This window comes from Cibotium barometz, chromosome 60, assembly GCF_041138505.1.
Source record: "Cibotium barometz isolate CiBa-2024 chromosome 60, ASM4113850v1, whole genome shotgun sequence".
NCBI lineage: Eukaryota > Viridiplantae > Streptophyta > Polypodiopsida > Cyatheales > Cibotiaceae > Cibotium > Cibotium barometz.
Genome location: NC_141105.1, coordinates 38,147,233 through 38,158,873, shown reverse-complemented (window position 1 = coordinate 38,158,873; position 11,641 = coordinate 38,147,233). Strand labels below are relative to the sequence as shown.

The following is an 11,641-nucleotide window of genomic DNA, read 5'->3' as shown; positions in this document are numbered from 1 at the left end:
CTGCTACTGAAAAAGTGCTTGGCTATGTGACCTCCTTATAGAGCCTTTGTCTTTGGTTCCCCATCCGTACTCTCATTACTCTCATCTGCTCCTTCTTCAACCTCACTGTCTCTAATAATGCTAGCTCCATAGTAGTATGTGTAGGTGGTGTCTACATGAAAGAGCAAACATGAATAAGATACATAGCAAAAATACATGAGACATTAATGTACATGTAAGTGAACAAATCAAAGACAAGTACTAACCTCAATCGTTATAGGCACTATGTGTGAAAATAGCCACACCACATGTTGGATGCTCTTTGTGGCAAGTCGTACATCGACCCCAACCTATGATTCAAGAGTCTCAACACTCAAAAGTGGCATAAAGATTGGGTCTGCCTCTACAACTCGAAGGGCAAGGGGGGTCACAACCTACCCTCTCGCCCAAACAACCTCTACTCGCACCACCGCCAAAACAGGCCATTAGTCCCAATACAAACTTTGCATTATTGCTTTGCAAAGTATAAGGGAATATAGCTTTATGGGAATTTTTTTGAGAAACATGATTTTTTTTGTTGAGTAGGAATTAATTTGACAATAAAGATCTAGCTTTATGGGAATTTTGGCATTTTCTTTCCCATTTAGTCCATGGAGTTCTTTTTAAAAACTCTTTATAAAAACAATGGTGCATATTTATAAATACTTAAGAGAGGTCAAAGAAAAGTATCTAAGCAAGATGAGCTTAGTCTTGGGTTTTAATAAATCTCACGCTTACACAATTTTGAATACTCATCATATCCTATCGATCTCCCCTATCCAAGCCCCACTTGCTCCACTCACTAAGGGTTGACCCCTGTGATTTTTTGGTTTTTTAATGGGGCTCTTAGATTTTGCTACAAACCCATGTGCCATATGAGGGTTGACCCCTATGATATTTTGGTTATTTTATGGGGCTTTTATATTTTGCTACAAACCCATGTGTCATATGCATAAGCTCCTTAAAATCTTCAAACAATCTCTAGGTATTTACATGGCAATTATAATTTTCTGACACATTGTGTCCCCCCTCATAATAATACATTTACATTGACAATAATATAATTTACATAGTTATAGCACAACAGAAGGGCACTCAATCCCTTTGTTCAAACTATCATCTACATTGTTAAAGGTTCCCTTGGGTGATTGAACCCCTTGTTATACCTTAGTTGACTAGTTATCCCTCCCATTTAAACTAAACTAATAATTAGTTAGATTGGATGAATAATTGGGCTTGTGATTTTAGTTCTCCGATGTTCATAGACATAGGTATCATCTTTTAGTTTTTAAAAATTCAAGTTTTCTCACATGAATCTCAAGGGGTAAAAATTATATTTCACATATTCTTATAGGTACTTACATGGCCATTATAATTTCCCCCCACATTGTGTTCCCCATGATAATAATACATTTACATTGACAGTAATATAATTTACATGGTTACATCACAATAGAAGGGCACTCAATCGCTTTTTTCAAACTACCATCTACATTGTTAAAGGTTCCCTTTGGGTGATTAAACCCCTTGTTATACCTTAGTTGACTAGTTATCCCTCCCATTTAAACTAAACTAGTAATTAGTTAGATTGGATGAATAATTGGGCTTGTGATTTTAGTTTTCCAATGTTCATAAACATAGGTATCATCTTTTAGTTTTTAAAATTTCAAGTTTTCACATCAATCTCAAGAGATAAAAATTATATTTCAAGTTTTCTTACAATCACAAGGGAGTAAAATTATATTTGTATTATCTAAACTAGTTTGTATGAGGAGGTATGCTCCATAAAAGGAGGCTTTGCAAGTAACAAATCGTCATTAATTTGGTACTTTTCATCATACCACTAGTCTAACAAAGTTGTCCTGATGAAAGCATAGTACTCCTCGATGATGTCTTGTCATGCAAGTTGTTCAAAAAATGGAGCAAGTATATAAAGTCAAGATCATCTATGCAATTTGTTTATGCATGTAAATGTGTGTGTGTGTGTGTGTGTGTGTGTGTGTGAGAGAGAGAGAGAGAGAGAGAGAGAGAGAGAGAGAGAGAGAGAGAGAGAGGATAAAAGTCTAAGCACTTGCAAACAAATACATAGGTGCAAAATTGATTGTATTTGTGCAAAGATGCATGCATGAGAAGTGGGCACAAAAAAATTTGTTGAGTAGGTGACAATCCATCTTTTTGGGAGTATTGACATTCTTCTTTGGATGTCTTTTCCATCAAGTCCAAGGAAGCCTTTATGAAATTTTGGCCCATTTGCATACTCAAAAAAATTCAGATTTTCTTTTTGAAGAGAAAAATGATAACAAGTGACATTGTATCTAGAAGAAAAAACATTATCATTATCCAATGTCATGTTCCAATCTGATGCCATCTTTTCAATGATAATAAGTGACATTGTATCTAGAAGAAAAAACATTATCGTTATCCAATGTCATGTTTCAATCCGATGCCATCTTTTCTTTTATCGATGATGTCAATCGAGGATTTTTCCTTGTAGTAGAATTTTCATCCTTGGGATCTTTGTTATGGCATGGGTTTGACCATTTTAGTGATTGGGAATTGTTTCTAGAAGTGATTACGACATTTTGTGGTTTAGATCTTGCTACTTCGTTGTTGGTGATACTTGTAGAAGAGGTTCTTTAGATATAGTGGATATATCCTAGGCATCTCTTCCTTCAAAAGACTTTGAGCCTTGGATAAATGGAATGGTCACCTTCATGGAGATTTGCAATTTGAGGACTTTGAATATGACGATTTGTGATTGGTTTCTTGTTTGGGGATATGGTTGATTTAGAGAGTCCATCACAAAGGATCTTTGATGGAGAGGTTGGGTCTTCAACAAGAGTGGTTTTTGATTTAGAAGCTAGTTATTTGTTTCAAACAAGGTTATAAATAGTGTTGAGTGTTATTTCATCTTTGTCACAAAATGGCACCACCACTTCTTTGTTGGAAATCTTCATGGTATACGGTCGGTTGATGAAGTTTGGTATAGCTTGCACCAAGGTAGCCCAATCCCTTCCTATGATAAAATCTACTTCTAACACATAGTCTAACACATAAATGTCACATTTCAAGGGGTTAGACTCTACTTAAACTATGCGCTCAAAGGATCCTAGACATGGCATGCCTTGAATGTCAGTCCACGGAATCCCTTCATGATCCTGTAAGCTTGGGTCGCCTATACAAACGATATAGCTCATATGTCATAAGATTGTTTTGCCTATAAAGATAGATTTGAGATTGGATACTTTTAACGTCCAAGATTGTTTCAAAGCCAATTTCTATTCTAGGAATCCATTGGAATGGTTCAGGTTCTAGAGTCTTAGGTTCTAAAGCGTCAACATGTTGAGCTTCCAATTGTTTTGAATTTGGTAAGATGAGTTTAGGCTCTATGGTCTCACTTTCAAGGAAGGCTTCCTTTGGTTGTATAAGAGGAATGCCAAGGATGTTTCAAGGCTTGAGTCTCCAAGAGGATAGTTTGCTTGCTTTCATCAATGGGGTACCAAATATTGACCAACTAATCACCAGCAAGGACAACCTCATCTAGCTCCTCAGGGATAGCTTGAAATTCGTATTCGATGTTATCATCCTTAGTGAGAATTGTGTCTGAGAATTAGTTTAGAATTCAAGGTCTTGGCCTTCCTCATCTAGCAGATTCATTTTTCTAAGAGTGAGCACGGGTTGGCCTAAACATGCCCAAATTCTTCCAGAAATAGTACTATTCTGAGTAGCGTTGAGACTAATCACTTCTTGTCTTCATTAAACGTTTTTGCCCACTAGGAAATCTAGACAAATGTTGATTGGATCTTCAAGAGGTAGCATAGATGTCTTGGGGCGAATGATTCCCATTCACTTCCAGATTCATTTGATTTTCGCTAGCTTATACAATTTTGAATATTCATGATATCCTATCGATCTCCCCTATCCAAACCCCACTTGCTCCACTGGCTAAGGGTTGACCGCTATGATATTTTGGTTTTTTAATGGGACTCTTAGATTTTGCTACAAACCCATGTGCTGTATGAGGGTTGAGCAGCCATGTGATATTTTGGTTATTTTATGGGGCTTTTAGATTTTGCTACAAACCCATGTGTCATATGCATAAGCTTCTTAAAAGCTTCAAACAATCTCTTATAGGTGCTTATATGTTCGTTATAATTTTCCCACACATTGTGTACCCCTTGATAATAATACATATACATCGATAATAATATGATTTACACGATTATAGCACAATGGCAAAAAGGCATTCAATCCCTTTGTTCAAACTACCATCTTATGTATGCATCGTTAAAGGTAGAGGGTGATTGTACTACTTGCACTAAAGGGTGATTGAACCTGTTCTTGTACCTTGGTTTACTAGCTATCCCTCCCATTTAAACCAAACTAGTAATTAGCTCGATCGGGGCTGATATTTTGGTTATTTTATGGGGCTTTTAGATTTTGCTACAAACCCATGTGTCATATGCATAAGCTTCTTAAAAGCTTCAAACGATCTCTTATAGATGCTTATATGTTCGTTATAATTTTCCCACACATTGTGTCCCCCTGATAATAATATAATTTACATGATTATAGCACAATGGCAAAAAGGAACTCAATCCCTTTGTTCAAACTACCATCTTATGTATGCATCGTTAAAGGTAGAGGGTGATTGCACTACTTGCACTACTTGCACTAAAGGGTGATTGAACCTCTTGTTGTACCTTGGCTTACTAGAGCTATCCCTCCCATTTAAACTAGTAATAATTAGCTCGATCGACTGAATAATTGGGCTTACGATTTTAGTTTTCTGATGTTCATGGACATTGAATTTTAGGTTTTTAAAATTCCAGTTTTCTCACATCAATCTCAAGGGATTAAAATTATGTTCCAAGTTTTCTTACAATCACAATGGAGTAAAATTACATTTGTATTGGCTAGACTAATTTTATGATGAGTAGAATTATATTTGTGCTAGACTAATTTGTATGATGAGTTACGCTTCATAAAAGGATGCTTTGCATGTAGCAAATTGTTATTAATTTGGTACTTTTCATCATACTACTAATCTGACAAAGTTGTCTTGATGAAAGCCTAGTACTCCTTTGATGCTGTCATGCTATGCAAGTTGTTTAAAAAATAGAGCAAGTACATAAATTCAAGGTCATATAAAAGTTTGATTATGCATGCATTTTGTTTGGAAAGGACAAAAGTAGTGCTTGTTGCAACAAATGTATAGGTACAAAATTGATTGGATTTGTGCAAAGATGCATGCATGAGAAGTGGGCACAAAAAATTTTGTTGAGTAGGTGTCCATGTTACAAAGATCCATCTTTATGGGAGTATCGACATTCTTCTTTGGATGTCTTTTCCATCAAGTCCAAGGAAGTCTTTGTGAAAATTTGGCCCATTCGCATACTCACAAGAGGGCAATTTTTCTTTTTGAAGAGAAAAATAATAATTAGCTACATTGTATCTAGAAGAAAAAACATTATTATTGTCCAACGTCATTTTTCAATCATCACATTATTATTGTCCAATGTCATGTATCTAGAAGAAAAAACATTATTATTGTCCAATGTCATGCTTCAATCATAAGGAAACTTTGAAAAGCAAATTCATCACTGTTAGAATGAGCTGGAGTTTGGTTTGGAGAGTGACAAAAAGGATGAAATGAAGGAGGTTAAAGAGAAGCTTGAACACTAAAAAAAAAATCATATGTGCACCTTGGACAAAACATCATGATAGTGGTGGAGTTTTCTTTCATTCCCAAAGAAGATGGATTAAGTTGGACTTTAGGTTTGTAAGGACAATGGGAGACGTGAGTGGCTACTAAGTATATTTAATAAAAAACAAAAGCTTTTGATGTAGGCATGCCATCCTAGAAACATAAAGAAGAGGCTAGAAATTGATTTTAGTGTCACTCACACATAGGAATAATTAGCAAGAAAGATGATGGTTCGAGAGACTCATCATTTGCTATCATGTCACATTAAGGGATAAACACCTAAGGTGTTATACACTTAATCTTGTTACAAATGAGAGGTTTACATTTTGAATGGAGAATCAATTCCATTATTAGAAAATAAAGGTTATTTGAAAGTTCTATTTTTCCTATTTATAGTCTTATAAACAAGAAGTCAATCCCATTTACATTAATTTGCCCACATGTTAGCACACTCCAACCCAAGCATGGAAAAGCAATCTCTCTCACTCAAGATGGCAAGTGGAGAAACATGTGTGAAGGGTTTGGGCAAGACGAGCCTTAGGCTTGGGTTGCAATTAATCACACGTTGTTTACACAATACTGAACATCCATAGAACATGGAGTATCTGACCACCCAATCGGAATTTCTTGTGTCCGAGCTCCCGGCTATTGGATGGGGAATCTCTTTATGTCCAAGCCCCCAACTATTGGATTGAGTGGGCAGTTACCCTCATGATATTGGGATTGTTTTATGGGGCTCTCATATTTTGTGACAAACCCACATGGCTACCATGCTTCTTGAAAGCTTCAAACAATCTATTATAGATAGTTGTTATAGTTGTATGATATTTATAGTTTCCTTTGTTCTGAAAGCTTATAAGCTTCTTCTTCTTTTTTTTTTCTTTTTTTTTTTGCAAGATTGTTACAAAGACACCCTAGGCAACTGCCCCCTGCCCCCATGTATTCACACCAACTCACAAGCGTAGTGAGAGGGCATCTTAAATGGAATTCGAAAGCCCTATTTGTTCTCGTGATTTGAGGCACGATAGTTGAAACATAGTCCATAAAATCTAAGATGGACTCTAAAAAACACTGCACACCTTCTTGGGTGGTTGAAGTCCTAGCATTAATAAACGCTGCCAAAAATTCAAGAGAATGCACATGTAACCAAAAAAAGAGAGGAAAGGCTTCAACCTCACGTGGGATGTTCCTTTTTGTTGTACTCGGTCTTCTACCTAGCTTCTTTGAGAGGAAGACCTGGCAACCCAAGGATGATTTTTGACAGGCTGGCAAAATGACGGGTTTAGTAGAAATAATGCCTCTTTTTTCACAATTCACCTTCTTTTTTGATGGTCACTCAAATAAGTGGTTGTACTTTACGACCGAAATGCCCTAAACCGGGCATGATGCCTTTCAAAAAGCAACCTTGTGTGGCAACCTCTTTCTCTTTTACATGTTGGAAAACCTCTCTTAAATTGCTTGGGATATGAGCGAAAAGCAGATATTGGAAAACCTCTCTTAAATTGCGTGGGATATGAGTAATTTTTCTCCAAAAAAAAAGGAAAAAAAAGAAAATTCCGTGCCATTCACGAGGAGTCGAGTGACGTGTGCTAATGTCTTTAGTGACCTGCCACCATGTCACGGACTTGTTACGTGTCTTTTCATGAAGCAACCCGTGCTTGGAGATTCCATGTCATCGACACTTGTACAAAGAGCCGATGACCGGCACGCGCGGTGGAATGGAAGGCAGTGCGGGCACGTGTCAATGGCTGAGCTTGAAAATGGCCAGAGCTTTGCACCAAACAAGATTGTGCTTCTCTCCTCTCCAAAGCTTCCCCCCCCGCCATAGCCAGGGTTTCTCTGCTCTTCGCGAGGGGCCCTCTTTGCGAGCTTCTCCTCCGTCTCCATATACCCACGGTCTCGCAAAAGAGAGCTTCTCCGCAATAGCTGGTGTCTGCGTTTCTCCATCTACATAGCTTGGGTTACGCAGAACACAAGCCCCTCTTCATCGCCATAGTCTGCGTCCGCATAAGAACACCTTCATCGTCATAGCCATGGCTCACAGAAGATTAACCTCATGACAAGCTTCTCAGCGCTATAGCCCCTGCCTCGCCTAAGCAAGTTCCTCCGTCTCATAGCTGCATTACAAGCTTCTCTATCGCGAAAGCTAGGATTCCCAACCGCATCCAGTCATTCCGTTTCTCCTTCACCATTTCTTTCACAAATTTTCTGCCACAGCCAGAGCTTCATCCTCGAAACCGCAAAGGTGTCGCACAAGGCTTCATCTGCAGGCCCTCCGCTAGCTCTTCATCTTTTGCCATCGCCAGAACCTTACAAAGCTTTACACCTTCAGATTAAGAAGGTCGCTGTAGCCAGGATCTCGGCAACCTTTCTTCTGCCATAGTCGGCAGCTCTTTTGAAGCTGTCTTCTGCCATAGCTACTTGAACCTAGCAAGCGTTTTCATCTCCACAGCCGAAAACTCATTGTGCAACAGCAGCAAGCTTGAAATCGCCATAGCCGAGACGTAATGCCGAGCGGTTTGGATTCCTGTGATGGACAATCTGTTGTGTCTGCTATTGTGATGAAGAATCACGAGCCAGTGATGCAAGCGGAGATACGTCTATCATCGGGAGTTCGATGGGGCCCCTCCGCGGGGCGTACGGCAATTTCTTCTAGGGCAGCAAGCTATGGCAGCAGCAGGAGGAGGGGGAATGGAGGGCGGCCGGCGGTTCCTCTTCTTGGTCCTCCCTTGCCGCCGCAGACCTTCTTTCAGCGTTTCGTGTGCTTGCTGCTATCGGTCCTGCTGAGGCGCCATGGGATGCTTCTTCTGGTCCCCCTCTTTTACGTCTCCGGCATGCTCCTCTACATGGGCAACGGTACCTTCTTTGACTCCACTCCCTGCGCCCTGCCTCCGCCTGGCTCGCTCTACCGCAACCCCTATGCCTTCGCCTGCTTTTGGCCAGAAATGCAGCAGTACCATAACGTCTACAACACCTCTACTTTCTCACTGCATTAGCAGCCGCGCTCAGTGCTGTCTATACTTTTGTATCTTGTTTCTATTCGCTGCCAAGAGCAGGCCTGTTGCATTTCTACTTTTCAGTTTTTGGCCTGTGTCAATTGTATAGTTTGAATTTGGCGTGTGATAGTTTCAAATATGTATAGTTTTTGGCCTGTGTCAATTCTATAGTTTGAATTTGGCTTGTGATAGTTTCAAATGTGTGCAACGGAGCTTTTCTTTTTGGAAGCACCTTCCACACTCCCATTTTCATTTTTAGGTTGGGTCACACCATGTGGCTGCTTTTAATTTCCTCATTATTAGAGGACCGACCACACAAGGCAGAAGTAATTTGCATCTGGCTATTGAAGGCCCGACACGTATTCACACAAAAGATTTGTAATGTATCAATTTATGCCATTGACGTGCATAAATTAATACATACACATCGCCATCTGCTCCACGCTCACCCCCTTCCTTATCCTCGCCATCACCCCCTCCATCTCCTTCTCCTCTCTCTCCTCCTCGCCATTTGCTTGGCGGCTTCCCTCTCCTCCTTAGTCCCGAGCGCTCTCCCTGTCGTTCCCTGTCGTCTTCTGCATAGGTAGGTGGGTGGCCCTTTAGCTTGTACAGAATAGATACGCTTGGTCTTTATTCTTCTCTGCTCGTGTGCGTGTGCATTGAAAATCCTGTTGTTTTGAGTGTATTAAATATCCTCCTCTTCTCTCTATTTGAGTATGCTGAGAGAGAGAGAGAGGGGATCATGGAATCGTGAAGAAGGGTTTTGAGGAGCAAGTGAGAGGCAGAGTGCCTGTGCCATGATGGGTACGTGCCTGTGCCATGATACCCATCAGCTGTCGAGAATTGCCATCAGCAGTTGCCTTGCCATTTTCGACGGCCATCCGCTTTTCCCCTGTGTGCCACGATACCCATCAGCTATCCCAGAACTGCCAACAGCAATTACCCTTGCACTTAGCACACGGTAGGAACCAACTGGCCAGCTTGCGTTTCAACAAGCGTGTATACTTACGTGGCAGCCCAAAAAAAGAAAGCGTCCATGTGCCGGCTGGTTGAAGGATTCAAGGCGAATTACTCCAGCCAGTCGAGATTCTTCTCTATCGGCCTCCAATCAACGTCGAGCACTATTCAACGGGCAGGTCCTCTCCGCTCACCTTCGTGTTGCGTTGTGCTGTTGTTGATTTCTGCAAAGGCGCACTGCAAGAGCACGTCTAGGTTAGTTCTCATTTGCAATACTGTTCGTTTTTTTTTTAAATATTTCGCTGTCATTTTCAATACAGTTCGTTTTTTCCTAAAATATAGGATAATATTTCGCCCATCTTCTCCTCTTTTGCCCATCTTCTCATTGTGTTTGTAATGGAACTCGTCATTTTCAATACAGTTAGTTTGTCTCCTTGTATGTTGCCAGAAAAAAAAACCGCATTGTTGTCCGTGCACCACCATTGCCATAACCACACAACAGCCTTCTGTCCACATTTTTGCATTTTTTGATACAGTATCTATTCTAATGCATGCATAATGCATAAATACATTTTGCAATTTTTATACATTTACATTTACACGAAGTGCAGCACAAACATACATTAAAAAAACAATTGGAGGATCATTCGTTGTTGATTTTTTATCTACATGTCCGGACCATAACGTGTAATGCAAGTGTGGTGTTGAGTATATCTCACCATGAGTTATTTTAATGTTCGCATTCCCAAATGGCAAGGGGAAAATTGAAAACTAGGACACTGAAAACCTTCCTCATTGGGAGGATGAGAGTGTAGTGTGCACTCAATTGTACAAAAACAGTTCGTTCACCGCAATGCTAATTGAACCTTGGGAGGGGCTTACGAATGATACACAATCCCAAATGCAAGAGGAACGCCTAGCAAGCATCATTTTTGAATTCGAGGCCATTACCACCTTGCCAAATTTGTGTGGGGCTATTAATGGTTCACTTTAAACTTCAAAGGAAACCAAGAACAGAGTACTTTCCGGCACACAATGTGTGCTTTCAGAGTCTTCTTTTGCAAGGAATTGTAGATGCAAAGATTTTTTTTTGGAATATTGTATGTAGTGCAACTGGGGCCATTCATGATTCCACAAACTTCAAAGGTTCATGGCTGTATAGGAAACTTAAATCTTGTGAAGTTCTTGATAGACCTCTTAGTGTTTCTTGGAGGCTTGCGTGTCAGGCCATATTTGGTTGGAGACTCAGCGTACAAGCCAACTAGCTTTTTAATGAAAGCATTCAAGTCAAAATCTAGACAAGCCCTTGCTAAAAAGAATGAGTTCGACAAGCTAATTGCCAAGGGGAGGATGATAGTGGAGAATGCTTTTGGAATCCTAAAGAACCGTTGGCGTATTTTAAGAGATTTGAATGTTGAACTACCTTTTGCACCATCTGTGGTAGTAGCTTGTTATATCTTGCATGATTATGTTTAACTAAGAGGGGAGATCGAACCTATTGATCAACGAGATCCGCACCCTAATGATGATGAGGCCCTTAGATGGAGGGCTATGACCTGCCACAACGGGCCATGGGTCTGCGAATGCGCATCGCATTGTTCAATGACTATGTAAGGCGATCCAACGAGGTATACAAGACTTGCATTTTCAAATTTCCAAGTGTTGCAACATGGTGTGACATACGAGTAAGTGCCTTCTTTCTTGTATTATTGCAAGGTCTTCCATAACATGCTGTGTGTTTTACTAGTGGCCGAGCGGCGTGCATGTGTTGGCGCAAGCAGAAACTCTCTGGTCGGCCCTTGATCAGGCTGCCCGACCTGCCTGAACCAAGCATTGGTTGGCAAACATGTGCTCAAGATGGCGGACCTGTAGGAGAATATTCCCGAAATCAATCGACCTATTTTCAGTTGGACGGAGGTGGTCGATCGCCCCATGTGCTAAGGCTACCTGCCATTTTTAGCAG

The 11,641-nt window shown here is 40.2% G+C and overlaps 1 pseudogene; it reads left to right on the top strand.

Moving 5' to 3' along the window:
• Positions 1–10,135: 10,135 nt before the first annotated feature.
• On the top strand, positions 10,136–11,292 carry LOC147605324 (protein ANTAGONIST OF LIKE HETEROCHROMATIN PROTEIN 1-like; annotated as a pseudogene).
• The last annotated feature ends 349 nt before the right edge of the window (positions 11,293–11,641 follow it).